General features: G+C 34.1%; 1 long non-coding RNA gene across 2 annotated transcripts in view; it reads left to right on the top strand.

Moving 5' to 3' along the window:
- The window catches only part of LOC103658391, a 105,460-nt gene that overhangs the window by 18,097 nt on the left and 63,145 nt on the right, over positions 1–24,218 (top strand). The window contains exons 3-5 of one of the 2 annotated variants that reach the window (XR_567143.1): positions 39–91; positions 379–551; positions 4,987–5,104. This is a non-coding gene — a long non-coding RNA (uncharacterized LOC103658391). The remainder of the gene's footprint in view (positions 1–38; positions 92–378; positions 552–4,986; positions 5,105–24,218) is intronic. The other variant, XR_567141.1, reaches the window with a different exon arrangement.

Raw genomic sequence — 24,218 nt, 5'->3', positions numbered from 1 at the left:
CTTCTGAGAGTTACTAATTTGGTATATTTGGATTTCAGAAAATTTGATGAGTCATGGGAATTGACCTTGAGGAAAGGGACTGACTTCAATTGTGAGTTATGCTAATTTATCTACATATGTTAAGATGAGGCTGTGTTGTACACACTTTGGCTTCATAAGTTCACTCAGTCCAGAAAATGGTCCTAAAAAACAATATTAAAAATTACTAGCAGTCAAGTGTGATGGGTTCTCTACTGATAAGTACCCTGCCATTAAAAATTGTTACATTGAACAAAATGTATGAGACAACTGTTTGGGGGCATTGAAGAAAGGGGAAATTTACATTAGGAGCTCTGTATTTGCCCCATATCTCTATCTAATTTCCTGGCTGTGACACAGGGAAGTATCCCACAGAGGTCCTGCTATGCAGAAGAGACAGAGCCCCAAGAGATTGCGTTGGTGATGGACTCCTTGGAGCATGGTCCTAAAGAAGAGAAAGCAGGTCAATGTTGGATTCTGATTGGAGGTTTTCTGCAAGAACGTGGATATGAACTGGGACACATGGATTCACGGTAAGACAATAGGAGGTTTACCAGGATGCAGTCTCTATAGAGTCAAGAATAAGACAGATGTATTAAAGATCAGGAAGTTCCTGGAAATGTTGGAATTCTGGCCTGGTCAGAATTCGGGGACCTCATTAATACCAAGAATTCCAGCTGGCACACCAGAAAGACCAAATCTTTGGAGGAATGTCTATGCTCTAGAATAAGTCTTGCTCAAGACCCACTCTAAGGACGTCTAAAAGAAAAACTGAACAGATTCATAGGGAAAATAGTTTGCATTCTGAGTCCTGCCAAATTATAGGATGTCAAATACCTTGGTCTTTCCACAAATCTGCCTTAACAAAAGATAAAGGAAGCCTAAATAAGTTCAAGATGACTAGCCAGTAATTAAACTGCCTCCTGAAACAAACTTCAATGCTCTTTTGAGGAAAAGAAGAGGAACAAAGCCCCTAAAATGGATTAGCCACTACTAAAATAATAAAAACAATTTAAAAGTTATATAAATCTGGACAGAATAAAAAATAAACAGAAAACCAAACCTTCCAAAATGTCTGTTTCTATTTCAATGATATTCAATTTCATCTACTACAGATTAATATTATGCTGGATTTGGGGTAGCATGCTAATAAAATTTTGTTTTGCTAAATCTCATTATCAGATAATTTACAATTATTTAGAGACTTTTCATAGTAAGGTAAATCTACTAGACTTTAAAATTTTAGGAGATATTTATTTTTTCTAAGTTTCTTGTGACTGAAAGTTTTGTAGTTGACTCCATTTCTGGTAATGTTTGAGGTAACACGTCAGTAATGGAATTTTGCATATCATCTTTGCATGAAATCATAAGTGTAATAAGACTTCTTAAAAACAATAATCAGAACTTATATACTAAAATTAACAACCGAATAAAAAATACCAAAATGCAGTGTTTTCTAGACAATTAATCACTAATAAATTAATGAGGGGTTTACATTATTCTGATAACTTTTCACTGAGTGGCACACTATTAGGACATGCATTAAAATCGCTGCTTTTCCAGCCTCTAAAATCTGCTGCTACTCCTATTATCTTTAATTAACACAAATGAATAGTCAGAGCTATTGAGATTTATTTCATTGCACTACTATATGTTTAGAAGTTTTCTGAGAAATATTTATGCTCTCTCATGAATGAAAAGAAGACTTTTTATTAAAAAGTTTCTGACTAAAAGGAAACCGATGCCTGAGCTCTCCAGAAAAGTTTTTTGGACAACCTAGATGAACACCTTGATTATAAGAAAGCTCATTTCATCTTTGAATAAATCTGTTGCAAGTTAATTGGAGGGACACCTGGGTGGTTCAGTCGGTTAAGCATCTGCCTTCAGCTCAGGTCATGATCCCAGGGTCCTGGGATCAAGTCCCACATTGGGCTCCCTGCTCAGTAGGAGCCTGCTTCTCCCTCTGCCTGCTGCTCCCCCTGCTTGTGCTCTCTCTCTCTCTCTCTGACAAATAAATAAATAAAATCTTTTAAAAAATGTCAATTGGAATAATTTTTTGTTGTTGTTACTAGAGTTACTATTCATCATACAATCTCTTACAAAATGTCTAGCCATCATGGTGATAGGTGTAGATGCACTTAGATCATTGCCTCTTCTAATTAACTCATCATTCCACTGTTTCTATCATCTCTAATTCCACTCTTACACTAGGTAAGACTGACTTTTGGCTGATCAGTTGGTAATCTATTTTGGTAGACTGATTCAAGTGCAGTTCCCTCTGATAAAAGTATTTGGCTGATCAGTTGGTTCTTTACCTTATCCTTTATCAAAATTTAAAAATCATTTCCTTTCACTCTTCTTACTATCATGGAGATTGAAACTTTGTTCCTTACAGTAGTAAATCCTTTAGCTGAACATAGGATTAGAGGGAATTTTCCATTCTATGGTGAGAAATGCAATGACAGATGAAATAATATTTTTGAAAGACTTGGTGATATGCTAAATGTTGTTTATAAGTATTTCATTCTCATTCACAAAGCATTTTTTGAATAACACTGTCTCTGGAACTCTAAGAGGTAACAAGGAAACTTTAATGAGCAAGATAGGTATGTTCTCTGCCATTAGAGAACTTCCAGTTTGGTGGGAAAGTAGACATTGACTAGATAATCATACAATTGATTAATTACAATTGTGGTAATAAATACGTATGGTAGAGGGAGATCTGTTCCAGTCTGAAGGTCACACATGAGAATATAAGTCACATACATGTTTGTAAAATCTTTGGAAAGCTTCACAACTTATACAAATTAATTTATTTGCAAAAGTCGTCAGAGAAAAGAATTTGGTATTCAATTGCATTAAGTGAAATTAATGAAAAGCATAGCTGTATTTCATTTTATCATTTGCTTTACTTTTTTTTTTCTTAAAGATTTTATTTATTTATTTGACAGAGAGAGAGACAGCCAACGAGAGAGGGAACACAAGCAGGGGGAGTGGGAGAGGAAGAAGCAGGCTCCCAGTGGAGGAGCCTGATGCAGGGCTTGATCCCTGAGCCAAAGGCAGACACCTAACAACTGGCCACCCAGACGCCCCTATCATTTGCTTTTCTGAAACATAAGGTCCATAAGAACATAAATGCAAGCAAACATAATGAGAGACAGACTTAACTATGTAGCCACAATTAATATATCCATTAAAGTTTCCATTTTTTACTGAAGTAATGAGTAGTAAAGGGATAGTAAGCGATAGAAGTTTTCTTTTTAGAGAAATAATAACAGCAATAGAAGTACAATGAACATGTTGGCCAGTCATGCTATATTTGTCCTTATTCTCTTTCTTTCTCTTTCTCTCCATCCCTCTTTTTCTCTATTTATCTATTCATAACCTCACAATAACACAATATATAAGTATTATAATTTCCCCCATTGTCCAAACAGTCATACTAAAACTTGGAGACATCAAGTAACTTGCACAGGACAACAAATTCAGAAACTGGCATAGACTGATTCAAATGCAATTTCCCTCTGATAAAAAGCCTGTACTCTTGTTTGGTGAGTTGTGCTTTCAGAAACACATATTAAATTGTTACTTTGGACTAGTACCTATTCTAGGCAGGAGAGAAATAAAGATGAATTTGATGAGTCTTTACTGTAGGATGGTACAATTGATAGAGAAGTAAAGGAATGCCTTAATTTCTTAAGAGAAGTGGCAGTGCCAAAGCATGAAGGGTTAGAGGGTTCAAAAGCTCTTCACAGAAGAGACACTCTTGAGCTCAACCTTGAGGAATAGTCAGAATTTGCCATCTAGATATTGGCTGCATATGAAAGGGCATTGCAGGCAGGTAGAGTAACAAATATTATAAAGTAAAATTGAGGACTGATAAGGACCTTATATGACTGAAGTAGAGAATGCATTATTAGAAAACATTTTGGAAAAAAAAAACTATATTTATATAGTGACCTAGACAGTCAATGTCTTTGCAAGAAATTACCAAGTTTTAATTAATTTAACCTAATTTAATTTAATTATTTTTGATTCTCAATATGAGGAATAATTTAATATATTCTTAATTTTTATTTTAAATACCAAAGAAGTCTGCTGTCTTAACTTCTTTCCTAATATGCAATTTATCTAAACCTCAATTAGGGAACTTTCTTCAATTGGATACAAATATACATCTGCTTTGAGGAAGAATAATAGATGGCTCAAAGTAATCGATTACACAAATTGAGGTTTCAGGTTTGCTTTTTCTGTCTGTTTGTTTATTAAATGGCTTTGAGAGAATTTGTTTGACATGAAATCAAAAGAGGTTTGTGGAAATTGTATTATCTGTTTCATGACAATGCATAATGAGCTACTGAATGAAGGATTAGTTACCTCTCCCGCTGAATAGTTAAAGAGAATGTAAGTTTATTTCATTGTCAGCAGAACATAACTCAGATGTTCCGCGCCTATTTTGACATTTCAAAAAAGTGTTTTCCCTTTCCATAGATAACCTCCAAATGCTATACCAAAAGCTACAGTTATTCTTCATCTTTCTAGTTTGATATTTATTGCTATTCATAACATTTTCATGTATACCAAAACCCCATTAGAGCACTTGCAATTATCCTTTGCTCCTCTCTATGCCTTTATCCATACTTAAATCATCAACTTTTGTTAAGGAGCCAGTTATTTTCAATGGGAGTGTTATCCTCCTGTTACTAAAGAGTAAAACAATGGGGATGAATAAATGCTAATTAGAAAATGGGAGATTACGATAAAATGATGTTATAGACTGAACTGAGTCCTTCACCCCTCCCAAATTCATATGGTAATGTTCTAATCCCCTATGTGACTGTATTTGGAAATACGGACTTTAAGGACATAACTAATGAGGTCATAAGGATGGGCCCCTGATCTGATAGGGCTGCTGTCTTTATAAGAGGAAGAAGGAACAAAGACAATTCTCTTTCTCCCTGTGCACAGATGAAAGGCCATGTGAGGACACAGCAAGGAAGCAGCAATCTGCAAGCCAACGTGAGAGGTCTCACCAGAAATCAGCCACACTGGCACCTTGATCATGGACTTAACAGTCTCCAGAACTGTAAGAAAATAAATTTATGTTTATTAAATCATCTAGTCTGTAGCATCCTATAACTGCAGCCCTAAGAGAGTAATACAAATGGTAATTAGGCATTTTCTAGGCTATAGAAATAAGGAAAACATATCCCTACACCCTGGAAGGGCTTCAGTGAAATATCTCTGGGTTTGTAACACCTGAGTTTATAACACATAGAATCTGCGAAGTGGGTATAGCTCTACAGAACTCGCTTTTGTGTAGCTTCAACATCTAGAGTGCAACTACTCCAGACTAATCATTGGTGTTTACTCTGAATCTACCTTACATTTGCCTCTTGTCAATGAATCACCAGCGAATAATCCTAGGTACCACTTACACAACTGCTTCCTACTCAAGTTGCCAAAGATTTGGGGGGAAATGACTACATTTATAACATTAAAAATATATTTCAGATAAGGTGTCAAATACTAGCTACACTTACTAGCTCTAACACTATTTGTTGTAAGTGATTTGGAAAATATAGTTAAATCCTTTACTCCCACTTCCAGCTTTTGTCTTTGAGAAAAGGATTGGCTAAAAGCCTGTTTATTTATTAACAAATTAAGGGAAATAACAATTACTTTCTGGATTTTCTGGTGCTTTAATGAGAAAACTACATAGAACACCTAGTATAGTATCTGATACATAGTAAGAGCTCCATCAATGCAAGGTACACAGGCGCACATTATTAAGTTTTCTTCTGTTATGATTATACTTCTCTAGTTCTGTGTGTCATTCTTTTATAAGAAGAATTTTACTTAATGTCATATTTTCTAGCATGACACTAAATGAAGCACCCCTATGGAAAATAAATGACAGGTACATTTAGATAAAAATAAAAAACACAGAAATCCCAAGGATTATTTACATGTTTTAAATGTGTCATTCAAAAATACCCGCAGCATTGAATCTTATCTTGGTAAACCCTATAATCAATAATTACCAGTTCCTGAGATAACATTATTAAATGTAATTATCTTCATATTGTATTAAAATTGTAGACTCAATTGAAGATTCTAGACAAAATTGTAAACAAATAATTCTATCAGTATGGAATTGAATTTTTCCTCCCCAGAGGTAGTGTAAATAACTACAGCCATAGAGTCTTAAAATATTTAATACTTTATTTCACCTTGTTCTTCAACCAACTTATAATGGGAGCTATTATCTCCATTTAAAAACTGAAGGACTCAGATCTAAAGAGAGTCAAAGTCTTGGCCAATGTTCCTATTAAGTATCAATATTGAAAAGAGAACTCCAGGTTCCCATTCCAAGCTGCCTGCTCTTTTTACTGCTGCTAAAAATTTAGGTTTGATGAACTGTTTATTACACTAAGTTCTTTTTTTTTTTCAATATATGCTTTTTACAGTTGTTTTGTTTTCATTTATTATAACTGACTTTGGATTAGCTGTAAACAGTTTTAATTGATAATAAATCTAGAATGAAGACAACATATAGCCTTGGGATAATGACTACAAAATTCCAATGTGCTGGAATCAATATCATTTCATTTGTAATGTAATCAATATCAATATCATTTGTAATACATGAGAATTTAAAATATAAAATAAATTATAAATGAGAAATCTTATTTGTAAGAAAGTAGGTCTGGGTTAAAAAGTAATGTTAGCATCTGCAGCTCAGATCAAATTAATATTTCTTGCATCCAGAATTATATTTTATGCCTAAGTAAATTGAACCTTATCTGAGATCATTGAGGCAAACCAGAATTGTAAAGTAATTTCGGAGCCATTAATTTACTAAAGATAGAAAAACAATTCTTAGCATAAATTTTGTTCTGTTCATATTATTATTTAAATATAATGTCAAAGATTTCCAATTTTACAAACTCAGATAATTAAAGTAGGTGATGCTAACACCATTAGACTGGGTTCTTTGGTGATTAGATATTAAAGTATTCCAAGAGAGTCTCTTGTTTTAATCAATGGAAAAGCATGCAAAAGGTGAATTAAGTATGGTATTATTTTATCTAGTTTACATGTAATTAACCTTTAAAGGAGAAAAAGATACTGGCTCGAGTATTTGCTTTCAAATTAATAGGCATTCATTTTTAAATCAAAGGAATTTCTTATTACTAATATGAATGGAATATATATTTCAAATAAAATAATTTCTTCTATGGCTTTTAAAAACATCTATGAAAAAAATACATCCTGAAAATATACAAAGTAAATGAAAATATATGAAATGGTAGCTTATATGAGCAACTTTAGGATTCCAGTAGGATTGCCTAACAAAATACAAGACACACAATTAAATGAATTTCAGATAAACAATGAGTAATTGTTTAGTATATACTGTGGGTTGAATTGTGTTCCCTCAAAATTCATTTGTTAAAGTCCTAACCTCTAGTACCTCGTAATGTGACTACATCAAGAAAAAAAGCTTCTGTATAGCAAAGGAAACAATCAATCAAACTAAAAGGCAGCCTACGAAATGGGAAAAGATATTTGCAAATGACATATCTAATAAGGGGTTAGTATTGAAAAATCTATAAAGAACTTATCAAACTCAACACCCTAAAAATAAATAATCCAGTTAAGAAATGGGCAGAAGAAATGAATAGACATTTTTCCAAAAAAAGATATCCAGATGGCCACCAGACACATGAAAAGATGCTCAAGATCACCCATCATCAGGGAAATACAAATCAAAACCACATGAGATATCACCTCACACCTGTCAGAATGGCTAAAATTAACAACCCAGGAAACCACAGGTGTTGGCAAGGATACGGAGAAAGGGGAACCCCCTGACACTGTTGGTGGGAATGCAAACTGATGCATCCACTCTGGAAAACAGTTTGGAGGTTCCTCAAAAAGTTAAAAATAGAGCTACCCTATGACTCAGCAATTACACTACCAGGTATTTACCTAAAAGATACAAAAATACTGATTTGAATGGGCACATGCACCCTGATGTTTATAGGAGTATTATCAACAATAACCAAATTATGGAAAGAGCCCAAATGTCCATTGACTGATGAATGAGTAAAGAAGAGGCAGTATACAGATACGAAGGAATATTACTCAGCCATCAAAAAGAATGAAATCTTGATATTTGCAACAATGTCAGCGGAGCTAGAGTGTATTATGCTAAGCAAAATAAGTCAGTCAGAGAAAGACAAATACCATATGAATTCACTCTTTTGTGGAAATTTAAGAAATAAAACAGATGAACACAGGGGAAAGGAAAAAAAACACAACAGGGAAGGAAACCATAAGAGACTCTTAACTATAGAGAACAAACAGGGTTACTGGAGGAGAAGTGGGTGGGGGGATGGACTAGATGGGTATGGGGATTAAGGAGGGCCCTTGTGATGAGCACTGGGTGTTATATGTAAGTAATAAATCACTAAATTTTACTCCTGAAACCAATATTACACTATATGTTAACTAACTAGAATTTAAGTAAAGATTGGAAGAAAAAAAAGAATATAGTGAAGACAATACCCATAGATACTAAGAACCAAGTAAGCATATTACCTTTTCAGTTATTATTATTAACGTTATTGTTTATCCTCTTTTCTCCAGATTCTAATCACCCTTTCTTGAAGGACAGAACTCAGTGTTTTATATTTACTTGTATTTTTTATTTACAATTACTTTTTCTTATTCTAAGGACAAAATGCAGCTAAACTTCTATTGTTCAATACTTAAAGTTTCATCGTCTCTGGACTTAAGATACAATCTTTTAGGAGCTTTCTAACCTCAAGGTTCTGTGGTTTTGTATAGATGTGGAGGGAAAATTTTGACTTTCTTTTTATATTTCTTTACTCACCACATTGTTTCTTATTCATTTAATCAGTTGTTTCCTGTTTGTTATAGGAGACTCTATTATTTTGAAGAGAGTTTGACAAATAGAGGGCAAAAGAAAGTAGAAAATAAAAATTACTGTCAGTCCACCACCCCAAGATAACCATTTTAACATGTGTTTGGTCATTTCTTTCTATTTGTTTCATTATATTTGATGATTTTTTTTTTGTAAAAAGTTATGTTTAAGTTGTGTGTTTGTGCGTGCATGTTTGTGTAGGTGAATATGTATCCCCTTCACCAACTCTAATCCCCCCCCCACAAACATATATAGAACCATCCGTGTGAAAGAAGAAAGACCTTTAGCCCTTATACCTTCTGTAGCATACTGAGAATGCACTTTTCAGATTTCCAACTTCAGGGAGAAAATTCTCCAGGCATCCCAGCACCTGTGCTCTTAAATTCATCATCCCATTGGTGCTGAGGCTGCACTTCCCTCTGGCAGCTCTCAGCTGATGATTAAGCATGGCAGAAATGCTAAGGAAGGCCAGTTTCTGGGGATCATGACCCATCTGTTGGGAACTTTGGCTCGAGGACTCTCCAGTGGCCTTCCTGAATGTTCCTTAGAACTGTACTGCCGTAAAGATATTTCTCCTCAACTTATCTCCCTCCCTTTCTTCTCCCTCTCTCCCTCCCTTCCTTGCTTCCTTCGTTCTCTCTTTCCCCTCATGGTCCTGTTTTTCAAAGGACTCTGATTATCACAGGAGTATATGCTAACTATACTCAGAGGCATAGGTTTTGAAATTGAAAGTACAATAGTAAAGAAGGCAGACAGGTCCTTATAAAAGAGCTCACATTCTAATTAGGAGAGGCAAACAATAAATGTGTAAGTACATAGAAATGTACCAAAAAATAACAACACTACAGTGATATTTTGGTGAATGAGTAGGAAATTGTTAGATTGGGTGGATAAGGAATAGAGACTCTAAAAAGGTGACATTTAAGAGAGGTTTCCCTAACAGAAAGTAAACAGAGTAGTCAGCCTTGTGAAGGTCGAGAGGAAGATCTTCTTCCAGGTTCACTATCAGTGCAATCCATGAAGCAGAAATTGGTTTGGCTCAATAACGAGCAGAGAGAAACTCGGTGTAGGTGGAGCAAAGTGAGGCAGAGAGAATTGAAGTTAGAGACACAGGCAGGGGCGGGACCAAGGAAGGCTTTATAACATAGGGTGATATATTTGGACATAAACCAGGGTAATATATCTGGATATGTGATGGGGATCATTGGAGGATTTTAAGAAAGGGAGTCCCAAGATCTGATTTATGTCTTTAAAATCCATGTTAGCTGAAAAGAGATGATCAGAGGCGAGAATTAAAAAAAAAAAAAAATGTTAGAAGGCGATTCTAATAGTTAAGAAATAAAGGTTATTTCATCTATAGCAATGGAAAAGGTAAAAAATAGGCTGGTTTAGAATGAGTTTTGGGAAGAACTTGCTGATTAATTGGATATAGGGGTTGGAGAAAAGAGAGAGATGATGGACAACCACTAGATTTGATGTTTATTAATTGGGTGAATAGAGATACTGCTTAAAGAAATGGGGGTGGGTAATATGTCCTTATACTTTGGACATATTTTTCCCCTTTAATGCAGCAAGGAGATATTTGTGCCCACACACAGGCTTTGTGGCAGTGCCAGACTACTGCCCAGGCAGAAGGTAAGGAGCAATATAGGGGACTCCTGACAGGAGAGGAGATTGTTATACATGCCAGGATAGGGACAACTTGGGAGTAGTCTGATGTCCTCTGGCACTAGGAGCAAAGTTAGAACTCAAGAGGACACAGCTAGTTTGTCAGAATGGCCTAGCATTGAAGTACATTTGTGAAACTGGCATTACCAGAGATGTTCCCTGTTTATGCAGCTTGCCTCACCTCACCCGTACAAGCCAAGAGCAAACCTTTCAATCACAGAGGAGGTAGGCTTAGCATAGAGTAACTGGTGGGCTGAGTGGTGGGAATGAAGGGGCCACTGAAGTCATCACAACAACCCTAGATACAGCATAACACAGAGAGCCAACTTCACTTAATAAATGTAGCATTAAATGGACTACGACAGATGATAGATCTCAGAGCACCTGCTTCTTCTAACATATTATCTGGTTTCTAAAATCAGAGTTTGTATTACAGTCAGGTTAAAATACATTTTTCAGTTGTTACTCAGAGAAGTAATTTATAGGTATACCGTTCATAGTTATTGCCTGGGCATGGGCAGTATTAGCCATATGAAGCCCATGAGCTGCCTTGAATTTTTTGCATTGGTAGCAATTCTAATTTAAATTAGTAAAACCCAATTTTACTGTAAATGTTAAAATATGTATATCAAACAATAGTGCAGTATGAAGAAGTATGGGCCTGAAGAAGATTGTTACAAACCAGGCAATGCAACTAGAGGTAGCAGACATGACCAAGTCTTTCATAATAGATCCCAGAAAAGTCATAGCTAGAAGGCTATATTGGTCTGTCTGTTGAGAGTATAATTCAAACACTGAGTATCTGTCAAAAACTTCTGGATGACCCTTAACACAGATGATCAACTTTCAATAATGTGGAGTTCAATTAATGGAATAAAATGAAACTCTGTTTCACCAAAGAAGAAATATAGACAAAATCTTAGAATTGTTCATATGACTTGAAGATATACTATGGATTTTAAAGAAACTGAAGAATCCAAGGCCCTGAATGTGGTATATAAAATATGCCACTATGAAGCCTAAAGTAATTCAGAAAACTCTAAGCTTGAATTCAAATGAAACTTATACTTCATTTTATTCTGATACTAAAGACAGAGTTTTATGTAATAGTAGATTAAAATTGTTATTTGGGAAATTTGATAAAATTAGGTATATTTCATATAATGTTTCCATTGATATTGAATAACTAGTTAAACAAAATAAAGATATTATTTTAAAATAGTATGTTCCATAATACCTAGAACTCAAAGATGGATGATAATTTGGGAGTTACTAGATCTGCTACTCAATCCCTGTGTGATTTGGGGCAAGGGATTTTACCTCTCTGACACTTTCTTCCTGTGTCCATATCTTTCTAGATGCCTTATTTCACAGATTGATAAATGAAATTAGTGAACTCTCACACACTGAGCATATTACATAGTCAGAAAAGAGCTCCTGAGTAGCTACTTAATAAATATTTCCATTTTTAACATTAGTAGCTAGAATGTAGTGCCATTTTCTTATTGACATTTATGTACTGAATAAAGCAATCTGAGCTATATTAATTAAAAAGAAATGTTTGCCATGGGATGTAATAAAGCAAGGAGGGTTTTTTTTTTTTTAATTAAAAATAAGCAGGGTATAAGCCTTTCACTTCTCTTGAAATGGCACTTTGGCTGGACACTATTTTCTCTTTACATTGCCTTTCTCATTTTATAATATTTAAGCGTTTTCATATTCTCATTATGGTTAAACATGATTATAAAGGCTGCATAGTATTCTATTACACAGATGTGAGATAAACTGCATAAATATTATCTTATATTGTTGAACATTAATACTGCTTCTCTCTTTTATTCTTAAAAATAATGCTACAATGAATAATGGTACACATAAATTGTGTGTGTGTGTGTGTGTGTGTGTGTGTGTGTATGAGTGCTCAGTTCTTGGGAAAATTAACAGAACGTTATTACTGTGTCAAAAGATAGAACATTTATGAGACTCATGATATAAATTGCCAAATTTCCAACAGAAAGTTTATTGGAGTTTACATTCTCACCAGTAGTAACTGGGGAGGCTTTTTCAATGCACCCTCATTGTGCCACTATTATTAGCTGTGTTACTTCAGACATACCATTAACATTCTCTAAAGGTTTTTTGTTTGTTTGTGAAATGAAATATGTACCACTTCTGCACAGTCATTGTTAGTGTTATATAGAGTGATATAGTAATATCTCTTGCTTTCTGCTATATGCCTCTTCTCTTTTGAAGATCTGATCTATTTTAATGTTTTCACACACTCCCTTTTTCACTCTGCTGATGACTTCCAAGTGTCTCACTGGACTTCCCTGATAACTTGAAATTGCTTCCTGGATATGTCCTCCTGTATGTTTCACAGTCTATGCAACCCTAAAACCCAACCAGTTCCATCAGTTCTTCTTCCCAGTTTTGTTTTCTTTTTCCAAATTCCCAGGAGGTAATACAAACTGTAAAGCTATCTTTAACTCATTGAATGATTGTACCTAATGTATATTCTTTTACTCACTAGATAATCCTGATATCTTTTTGAAGTGTTTCTCATATATTCTTGTAGAGTCCCTTTGTTATTAGTGTTGTCCAGGGTTTCATGAATTTATGTTTGGATGTGGCAGCATTTTCAGAGAGTAACCAAAATTTATTTTTAGCTTCTGCTTATTTATATATTGTTAATTTTAATATATATCTATATATAATTTTATCCTTCAGAGAAAATAAAATTGCAAGATATAAGTAAGGACAAGTGTGAAAAAGTGAATAGTTTGGGGTATATATATGTATATATAGATATAGATATTTTTTTTTTCCAGAAAATCTAGGCTAAGTTAAACTTTCAGATCTAAGGACAATATTTAGCTTTGAGTTATTTCTCAGACTAAAAAATCTTCTAATTCACTCTGCACATACCTTCAGGACAGAAAACTATCAGAAATGTGGTAAGTAGTATTTCTTTAAACTATTGCTTTTATTGTGCTGCTCCTCAGGGTAAAAATCTTCAGTGACTCCCTTATCCTACCACAGGGGTCTAAATTACCTGGTTTTAAGACTTTTTTATAATTCAATTTCATATAATATATCTAACTTAATTTCCCACATACAACCATTACTCTAGTCTCAACAGTTTGTCCCATGATCCCATGAATTCTCCACAGGCTTTCATGCTCTCTTTTGCTTAATTTGTCACTCATTCTGGAATTCCTTTCACTTCCACTTTTCCCCAACTCTAAATTTCAGCATCTTTCTAGGTTCTTCCTAAGCCTCACCATCTCTGCAAAAATTCTCTGACTACGCAAGCCCCCATTGATTTATTTCTCTTATTTTTTGATTTATCATATATTTTTGAGTATCTATTTAACATAATCTAAACCCTCAGTATAAAACAGCAAGCCAAAGAGGCCATCTGCAGACCACATATTCTATTGAATATATAAATTGTGTGTATTTATATCATATATAATATATTTTATATATAAAAATTCAAAATATAATGAAAACATTATAAGTCATATTTAGAAACATAAACTGAAAGGACAGAGTATTATGATAGCTTAGAATATTAACATCTAAACTATTCTTAAGAACTAGATGAACCTTTCTTAAGGCTCTGATCCATCCTTCCTTCCTTCCTTCCTTCCTTCCTTCCTTCTTTCCTTCCTCCCCCCCCCTTCCCACTCTCTCTCTTTCTCTCTTTCTTCAGCACTGGCTTTTGAGATGAGGTCTATCAAAACTTCTGTGTCTCTTTTGGATTCCAGGTACAGTTAAGAGCACATAAGTGCTTAATAAATACTTGTAGTTTGTTTATATTATGAAAAGAAAAATACATGTATTTGTATTTTAATTTACTGAGGAACTAAAAACTTTTAAAAAAGTATATTTCAGGTAATAGTGGTATTGGTGCTTCAAAAAAGATTGGCTCCTATGGAGTTAAATTTGTGAAACCTCCACATTTAAAATGATATTTCCCAGAGGAGTCCATTGTGCAAAGGAGGAATTATACTTTAAAAGGGAAGACATGTCTCATACTCTGGAATGACATAGGTGCAGTCATTGGAAATGCAGTGTGTACATCTCAGTTTAATTTGGATCAATTAAGATACTAGGAGAATGATAAACGTGATATTTGTGAAGATGGAGGCCTGAGCTAGTTAACAGGTGATCAGAATGTTTAACAAGCTGGAAAAAAATATCCCTCTTAGTTAGAAACAACCAAGTTCGAAATTACAAAATTAACATAGAGAGATGAAGGAGAGGTGAAAAAAATGGAATTAAGTAAGTAGGTAAGGAGTATAGAGTCCCAAGGAGAGACAATACTAATAGTGAAAAGATAATCAAAATATTTAAAGAATACTACTCTAAATTAAAATAAGAGAAAATAGAGATTTTTCTAAATTTATAGTGTCTTACATAATGCAGTGAACACTGTTAATACATAGCTTTGGTTAATATAAATGATGTAGAACTATAATTAAGATAGATTATTAAAAATTATTATTGTTTGAAAAAGTGACCACATTTTATAAGCTCATTATGAAATAGTAATTCTTTTGCGACTTCTACCTAAAAAAGTATTACTGATTAACACTAAGACAGCAATATATGGATAATGGAAAGAGAAGCAGATGTTTATAATGAAACAAATTATAACAGTAACTTAAACAATTTCACTATATATTCTGAGAAAGAGTAATCAGTCAATATATATTGATTAAAATATGTGTGTGTCAGAATGCAGATTATGGGAGAAGTTTGTGCCATGTTGTAAAAATAGTCAACCTAAGGTTCACTTTTAAATTGATTCTTGAGATTTGAGAATTTGGGGATAGCATTATAATATATATGCCTATATCTAGGATATATAAAGACACATTAAAACAATAACTAAAAGGGAAATAACTTAATTAAAAGTGAGCAAAATATCTGAATAGAAAGAAAGAAGATATGCAAGTGGCTAAAAAGTATATGAAAAGATATTCAATATCATTAGCCATCAAGGAAATGCAAATCAAAAGCACAATGACAATACTTCACAGCCAAAATGATGGCTGTAATCAAAAAGACTGACAATTACATGTGCTGGCAAGAGAAATGCAGAGAAATTGGATTGCTCATATTCTATCAGTAGTAATGTAAAATATGTCAGCCATGTTGGAAAACATTCTGGCAGTTCTTCAAATGGTTAAACTGTACAACCTGAATTTCACTGCAAGTCATATATATACTCAAGAGAAATCAAGACATGTTTCAGCAAAAATGTGTACATGAATATTCATAGTAGTATTAGTCATAATAGACAAAAAATGGAAACAAGCCAGGTATCTATCAACCAATGCAAGGATAAATATAATGTGGTATATCCATATAATGGAATATTATTTGGCAACAAAAATAAATGAAGTACTGATACATGCTACAACATGGATGAACCTTAAAAATATTATTCTTAGCGAAAAAGCCTAACACAAAGAACCACATACTGAAATGTCCATGATAGAAAAATCTATAGAGACAGAAAATAGGCTAATGGTTGCCAATAGGCAAGGAAGAGGTGGGGGTTGAGGGTGGGGAGTGATTGCTAAGCAGAGCTGAATTTTGGGGGGAGGGTAAAGAAAATCTTTTAAATTCATTGTGGTAATGGATGCACAACTCTGGAGATGTATGAAAACCACTAAGTGGTACACTTTAATGGATGAATTAGTTGTATGTTATGGGAATTATATCTTAATAAAGTTGCTAATTGTGTTTGCATGCATGAAAGAAATTACATCCCCAAAATAATTATATCCCATTAGATTTGATATATAAAGTTTTGCAATTTAGAATACACTTTTTAAAAACGATTTCTTTATTTATTTTAGAGAGAGAGAGAGAGTGGAGGAGAGGGGGTGAGAGAATCTTCAAACAGATTCCCCCCTGAGCTCAGAGCCCAATGTGGGGCTTCACACAGGGGACCATCTCACAGCCCATGAGATCATGACCTGAGCCAAAACCAAGAGTCAGATGGTCAAGCGACTGAGCCACCCAGGTGCCCAAGAATATACTTTTCACATCACATAACATGGCAGAAAGTGACAATTACTAAATCACCAATGATGATGTCACTCCTAAGAGGAACAATAAGATTAAAATGGCTCTGCAGTGACCCAGTTAGTTTAACCATTAGGAGAATAAGTAATGCCAAGTTCAAAGCAGTATTTCATATGGAATGAAGCCACATGGGTTTTAAAATCTGTCGTTTCATTCTTGTGAAGTTCTCTACATCTTGAGAAATTGTAGTTCGATGGGTTGTGTTTACTCAGACTGAGGGATTCCACTTTTTCTTACTGAAAATCTATACCTTGGGGTTTTAGGTACACACAAATCATGGGAAGTATTCTTGTAAGCAAGCACACTGGCAGTATGCATGTAGTTTTTTTCACAGCATCAATTCTAGTTTACAAATAAAAGATAGTTTTAAAATTTTGAGCTTCCAGTTGTTCATTTCTAAATATTTGTTTTAAAAACCTAGAGTGCTTCTACTGTGGAAAGTGATGACCATTTTTAAGGTTGTTTTTAGATATTTTTTGCTTTTAATTTGCAAGTGAAAAAAATGAGTATCCTGTTAAGCATTTAATAGAGTATAGAATTTCCCGTCAGTTGTGAATTGGTAAAATAATGTAGAGAAGCAGGCTCTTCATAGCTATGTTCTTGTTCTTTAGAGACTAAATTTATTTTTCTTTTTTTTTTTAATAGAATTAGTCTTTGCTTGTGATTAGGAGTGTTTTCAGTTACCAAAGGGTTCTAGTCCTCATCACTTCTTGAAAGAATAATTTTATTTTGGTAGCTTTCCATAGAAAGTGTATGCACAATGCTTTCTCTTTTTTTTCTTTTTCCCTAGGATTTTTATTTGATTTGAAAGTTTTAGATCCCATATCTATTCTTCCAGGAGTTTGCTCATATTTTTAATACATATGAACTTTTATTTCTTAAAATATTCTGGAATGAATCAGATTTGGTAACCTTTCTGTTAGAAAGTCAATTATTTTGAATAATTTTATATCTTTCTGTCATCCATCTATATATTGATAACAGTTGTAAATCCATACATGTATAATTCATTTGTGTAATTAATTATTTACATTTAGAATTTAAATGCATTGTAATTATTTTCACATTCTATTTTGTTTTATTTTTCTTTCTGCCATAATAGCTTTTCTTAAATAGGTCTTTAAAGGATGATTTACTCATACATATTTTTAGTAGTCTAAAAATGTGTGTATTACATCTTTGTTCTTGAGTGATAATTTATGTAGCTATGGAGTTTTATGTGTAAAGAATTTTTATGTGGCACTTTGAAAATATTTTCTCATTTCTCCTTGTATCAGATATTGCTGCTAAAAATATGATACAAATAGTCTCATTTTCATTACATTGTTGATAATCTATCCTTAAACTCGTAGCTGTTGGAATTTTATTGTTAGTCTCAATGTTTTCAAGATACATTATAGTATATCAATGTATATGCTTTTTCTTTTTTCTTTTCTTTCCCTGTCCTCAATTTTTTTGTTCAATACTCACTGAGTTTTTTCATATGAGAAATCTTGGCTTTTTAGTTCTGGAAAATTCTTGGCTTTTTTAGTTCTAGAAAATTCTGAATTATCTATCTTTCCTCCCATAGGTTTTATTCTCCTGAAAATTTTATTAGATGAATATTATGACACAGACTTGTTGGATGCCTTTCATTTTTATTTGTAGATGCAGTTGCAGTGCATTCTGGGAGAATTCCTCAGCCTGATCATTTATTTAATCATCAATTCTGTCATGAATGATGCCCATTCAGCTAATTTGCCTCATATTTTAAAATTATTTTTAAAATTATACCTTATTTTCAAAAACTCTTTATAATTTATCTTAATATCCCTTTCCTTTTATTATACTTTTCTGTTCTTGTGTGATAATCTGCATTTATTGTTTTAGGGAGGTAATTCCTTCCTTTGTGTTTCTGACTCTTTCTTTGAAAACCTGTTCAGAGAGTTAACATTATTCTCTTTAAGTTCTTCCATTTGTTGAATGCGTTTTCTCCTCTCTTTCATCATTGATCTTCTTTAAGTCTTTGTCATATTGGACTGTGCTCCTCTGTTTCTCAACGTAATTTTTACACATGCATTTGAGACGTTGGTGGTTTTCTGTCGTGTGGATTCTCTCAGTGTTCCAAGACTGAGATAAATGTAGCTTAATACTCAGTTTCAATCAGGCCCGTTTTATTGAAAACAGAAGTGTCTTCCTCAATATTTTGATGGGGATGAATCAACCGTAGCACTCTAATACTTGAGTGTCTTCCACAGTATTTTCATCAAATGGATTTTAAAAAGGCTTACGAGGTAAAGAGGGTCTTTGTATATAAAGACATAAAACCAAGATTTAACACTTACTTGGAGATTTTATAAAATAGCCAAAACATGAAAAGAAATAATTCTGCCAACAAAACATTGATATCCAGAATGTATAGATTACATTCTGTTGGAATGTTTTATTTTTGTTTAGACTAAAGGCCAACAAAACAAAAGAGTGTCTAGCTTAAAAACAGCTATATTCAGATATTAATCATTTTATACTTGTTTCACATTGACCTAAGGTACAGTTTTAGATGTGCTCTAGTTTCCTTTCAACTTCTCTCCATGCCCCAAATAGTATAAAACCTAAAGATCTTTTGTGAAAGGCTTATACAGTTTTGCTTTATTTATTTATTTATTTATTTATTTATTTATTTTGCCTGTCAGAAGAGAATAAAGGTAATTGAAAACAGACAAATACTGGGTGATACAGTATAAAATAGTAATCTTTCATTTTGCAAGATGAAAGTTTAAAGATGTGGGATGTATTGAACAGCCACAGCATACATTAAAAAAAATATCTAAATAAACAAAGCTTTAGAGTTTACATGACATTTTAGTACATGTGGAATTCTGATTCTCCAACTCTCAAAATTTATAGCAAGGGGAGAAAAATGTTTCTGGGTAAGAAAGAAAGAAAAGGAAGTAAAGGAAGGAAAGGAAGGAAGGAACAAGCCAATGGACAATTCTCGAGTTTTAATTCTATAACCAGCACCAAATCGAAACTTTATAAAGGAAATCAAAACATGTAAGAACAATGGCATCACATGGGGGAAAAAATCATTCTTTTGTTAATATATATTCTAAAAAATAAAAATACATTTCACCATATGCTTTAGAGTTCTTAGAATATCTGTCAGAATTTTGCCTTGATTTTTTTCCCTTCTACATCATCCGTCCAGTGTGAATTTGATTTCAAACTTGTCTTATAATTATGACATCTCAGAGGAAGAAGTTTTTTTTTTCCTTTTTCCCATTTATTTATGCTTTCTCCTCACCACTAGCAAAGGTGCATGAGACAAGCAAATTTTCCCTCTTCTTACCCACGGGAGGAGGGCTGAGGAAATTGGTGAGTGATGGGTTTCTTTCTATTTCACTCTTAGGCTAATAACATATCACCTTAGGGAGTTCAAGTTTAGAAGAAACCTAAGTTTTATTACCTGTGTCTTGTCTCCCAAAGGAGCATGGGAACTAAAACTGAAGATCACAATTGGGTAAATTTTTGGAAGTTTCAATGCTAAAGAATTTATGTTGGTATGAAGACTTTCTTTTGACAATCAACAGTATTAACAGTAGAGCTTTTAGCTTTATTGAGACACAGGAGAAATATTGGTCAGTTAACATATTTCTCACTTTCAAAGAGAAATCAGTTAAATAACAGTCTTCCAGAGATAACATTCTTTGTCAGCCTGGCACTGGAAAAAACAGCAGTGATGGTTCAGATATATATTTTTAAAAATATAGTAGCTTAATTCTCAGACTAACTTGGGTCAGTTTCAAACACTGAAGCAGAATGGAAGCAGTAATAAGCCTCAGTCTTACAGTACCCTGACTTCCTTTCAAAGTTCAATGTGACAAATTTGTTCTTTGTGTGGCATTACTTACAGCCTTTACTGACATGGTACTGTAATAAAAGGTATTCATAATGGATTGCTCATATTTAAATAAATTTATATGTGATATTGACAGAGTGTCTTGTATTGGCTTGATAAAAAACATACTTTTTTAATGTGAGGTCCTTAAAATAGTTTGTTGTTATGCATATAATCTATTTTTAGTTTTTGAAAAGAAAAAAAATATATTTATGAAAGAAACAGCTTATACTATTAATTTGGAAAAGGCATGCTCTCTCAGTCAGCATAGGTCAAATTACTCCAGAGTAACAAACACCCTCCAAAAATCTCTGTGACTTGAAAACAGCAAATTTGTATTTCTTACTGCCATTCATCCCCATTGAAGTTTAGTCAGACACTCTTCTCCTCAGTTGTCTGTGACTTACGGCCACCATCTCCAATTTTACTGGCCAGTATTTCAGAGTCAAATGAGATTAAGCATCAGCCCTTCCACTCACAACTCAAAAGCCATATCTGTTCACTTGGCTCTATCCACTTAGAAGTCGGTCAAAAAGTACATCCTTGGAAGTGCCTAAAAAGAGAAGGACCAGAAATATTTGCTGAACAACACCTTATGACCACCACAATTTGCACTTCCAGTCACCAAATATCTGATTCACTCTTCTTTCTGCATGTAATATATACTTACTTCTCAAAGTAAACAACTCATAAGCACTAACATCATAATCATAATAATCATAATAATAATCTAAAAGTGATGGATCTTTGAGTCATCTATGGTGGTGTTTGCACGGATGTGGTATGTGAAATTCTCTACATCAGGACCAGATATTACTCTTCTTGATCCAGATAAATATATGTTCTCTGCCCCCGCAACCCTATATAAAATGGTACAACAAATACTGGAAAACTGCAATCAATACGCACATTTAGAAACACAGCATGTAGTAATCTATAGCAATCCTGAAATCATCACTGGGCTAACTTTTTGAGGTATTCTTACCCTGGTGGTAAGGAATGTTCTTTGAATATTCTCTGATTCTGCTCTGTGGGATGAATCCCTCAACCTAGTATTCTCTGTGGCTCTTTGTATCTCTTTCAGAGATTTTACTCTTTGCTATCATTTTTGTTCACATCTGATGTTCAAAGTAGAAAAATATATCCTCCTGAGGGCTGAATAGCATTCTCAGCCTGATTCCTTTCCTGAGAAAGCTCATTTTAAGCCTTGGACAGTCACAGTCTCTTTTAGTGTAAGTTATGGTTCTTTTGGCACTACCACTCTCTCAGTAACTTGCTCACCCTCTTAACAATTGGAGTCCGGTCAGTTCCATGTGCCAGTAACCACGATCACAATTCTGTTTGGGACATCCCTATTTCTCTTAACTTAATCACACATAAGTCAAGCTTATCAACTTTAGTAAGCATGTTACATCATTCGGCCTTTTTCTGAACAATTTTGCCAACAAAAGAGATTTTCTGAAAACCACGTTAAATCTTTCAGAGGCTTTAACAATCAATGTAATGGTTCTCTATTTGATTTGATCCTCTTGCAAGTTAGAGTTTGATATTTTTGCTTTTGACTTTCTTCATTTTGATCTTCATTTCCTGAGGGGTAAGAAGCAATATCTACTCCCAACTTAAAATTGTCCGTTTCTGAACTCTTTGTGTACTCTTTTATCCCTGATCTCAAATAGCCTGATTATTTACTGAAATCATTTCTTAATTGTAATATCTTGTCAAATGCAGATGATAAATCCAACATTGTCTACTATCATTCTGCTATCCAATCTCTTTTCTGAATACTATAACATCGTTACCTGTGTATTCTGTCAAACTATCTCAAGTGATTGTTTATCAAATGTTTTGCCACTATATAACATGGATTTTCATTTTTCAGTTTCCTCATCTTCAAATGGCCCATCCTTAAGACACTGGCATGTGTTTAGGTTTGTTTCTTTTGTGTGAGAAACATCCCTCTTTTGGTTTGATTTCTGTGTCATTCCAAATATACTAGGTTATGCTGTGGTAAGAATCAATCCCAAAATCTTGGTGGCTCAAGCAACATGAATATATGTGTGTGCGTGTGTGTGAGTGTGTGTGTGTGTGTGTATAAATATATATATAGTGTTCATTCTACATGTCCATTATAGGTCAGCAATTCTTCTAGTTATGTCACTTGGAGACAAAGGTTGAGAGTTGAGCAAACACTTTTACTATTGTTAGTGACCATGACAGAGTGAAAATTGAGCTGTGGAGGGTCTCACGCTGACAATTAATTGCTTTGCCCAGAAGTAACATATTTCATTTATGCTTACAAATCTTTAGCTAGAACTGGTCACATAGCCCCACCCACCCTCACATCGGGCAGGAAATGACTTCTGATTTTGAGTCAAGAAAGTAGGAGAACTGACATCGGCCAAAGCAACCTTTTTCAAGACACATCCCCAAAGGCAAGAGAAACAAAAGATAAAATGAATTTATGGGACTTCATCAAGATTAAAAGTTTCTGCACAGCCAAGGAAACAGTCAGAAAAACTAAGAGGCAGCCCACAGAATGGGAGAATATATTTGCAAATGACACTACAGATAAAGGACTGGTATCAAAGATCTACAAAGAACTTCTCAAACTCAATACACGAGAAACAAATAAACAAATCAAAAAATGGGCAGAAGATATGAACAGACACTTTTCCAATGAAGACATACAAATGGCTAACAGACACATGAAAATGTTCAAAATCACTTAGCCTGAGGAAATTCAAATCAAAACTCACACTGAGATACCTACCTTACGCTGAAGCATAGAATGGGCAAATACAAGGCAAAGAACAACAATTGTTGAGAGATGTGTGACAAGGTGGATCCCTCCTACCATTGTTGGTGGGAATGCAGCTTAGTACAGCCACTCTGGAAAACAGATGTGAGTCCTTAAAAATGTTAAAAATTGAGCTACCCTATGCATCAAGCCATTGTACTTTATTTGGTATTTACCCCAAAGATACAGAGCGAGTGAAGAGAGGGCCATATGCACCCCAATGTTCATAGCAGCAATGTCAAATAGCTAAATCATGGAAGGAGCTGTAGGATGCTCCCTTCACCAGATGACTGGATTAAGAATTGTGGTCCATATATACAATGGAATATTACTCAGCTATCAGAAAGAACGAGTTCTCAACATTTGCTACAACATGGACGGCACTGGAGGAGATAATGCTAAGTGAAATAAGTCAAGCAGAGAAAGACAACTATGATATGATTTCTCTCATCTATGGAACATAAGAACTAGGATGATCGGTAGGGGAAGAAAGGGATAAAGAAAGGGGGGGTAATCAGAAGGGGGAATGAAACATGAGAGACTATGGACTATGAGAAACAAACTGAGGACTTCAGAGGGGAGGGGGGTGGGGGAATGGGATAGACCGGTGATGGGTAGTAAGGAGGGCACGTATTGCATGGTGCACTGGGTGTTATACACAACTAATGAATCATCGAGCCTTACATCGGAAACCGGGGATGTACTGTATGGTGACTAACATAATATAATAAAAAATCATTAAAATAAAAAAAAAAGAAAGTAGGAGAACTGAAAACATTTGATGAGCAGCACTAATGTCAACT

This window comes from Ursus maritimus, unplaced genomic scaffold, assembly GCF_017311325.1.
Source record: "Ursus maritimus isolate PB19 unplaced genomic scaffold, ASM1731132v1 scaffold_8, whole genome shotgun sequence".
Lineage (NCBI taxonomy): Eukaryota > Metazoa > Chordata > Mammalia > Carnivora > Ursidae > Ursus > Ursus maritimus.
This window is presented reverse-complemented; position numbering and strand designations above follow the sequence as displayed.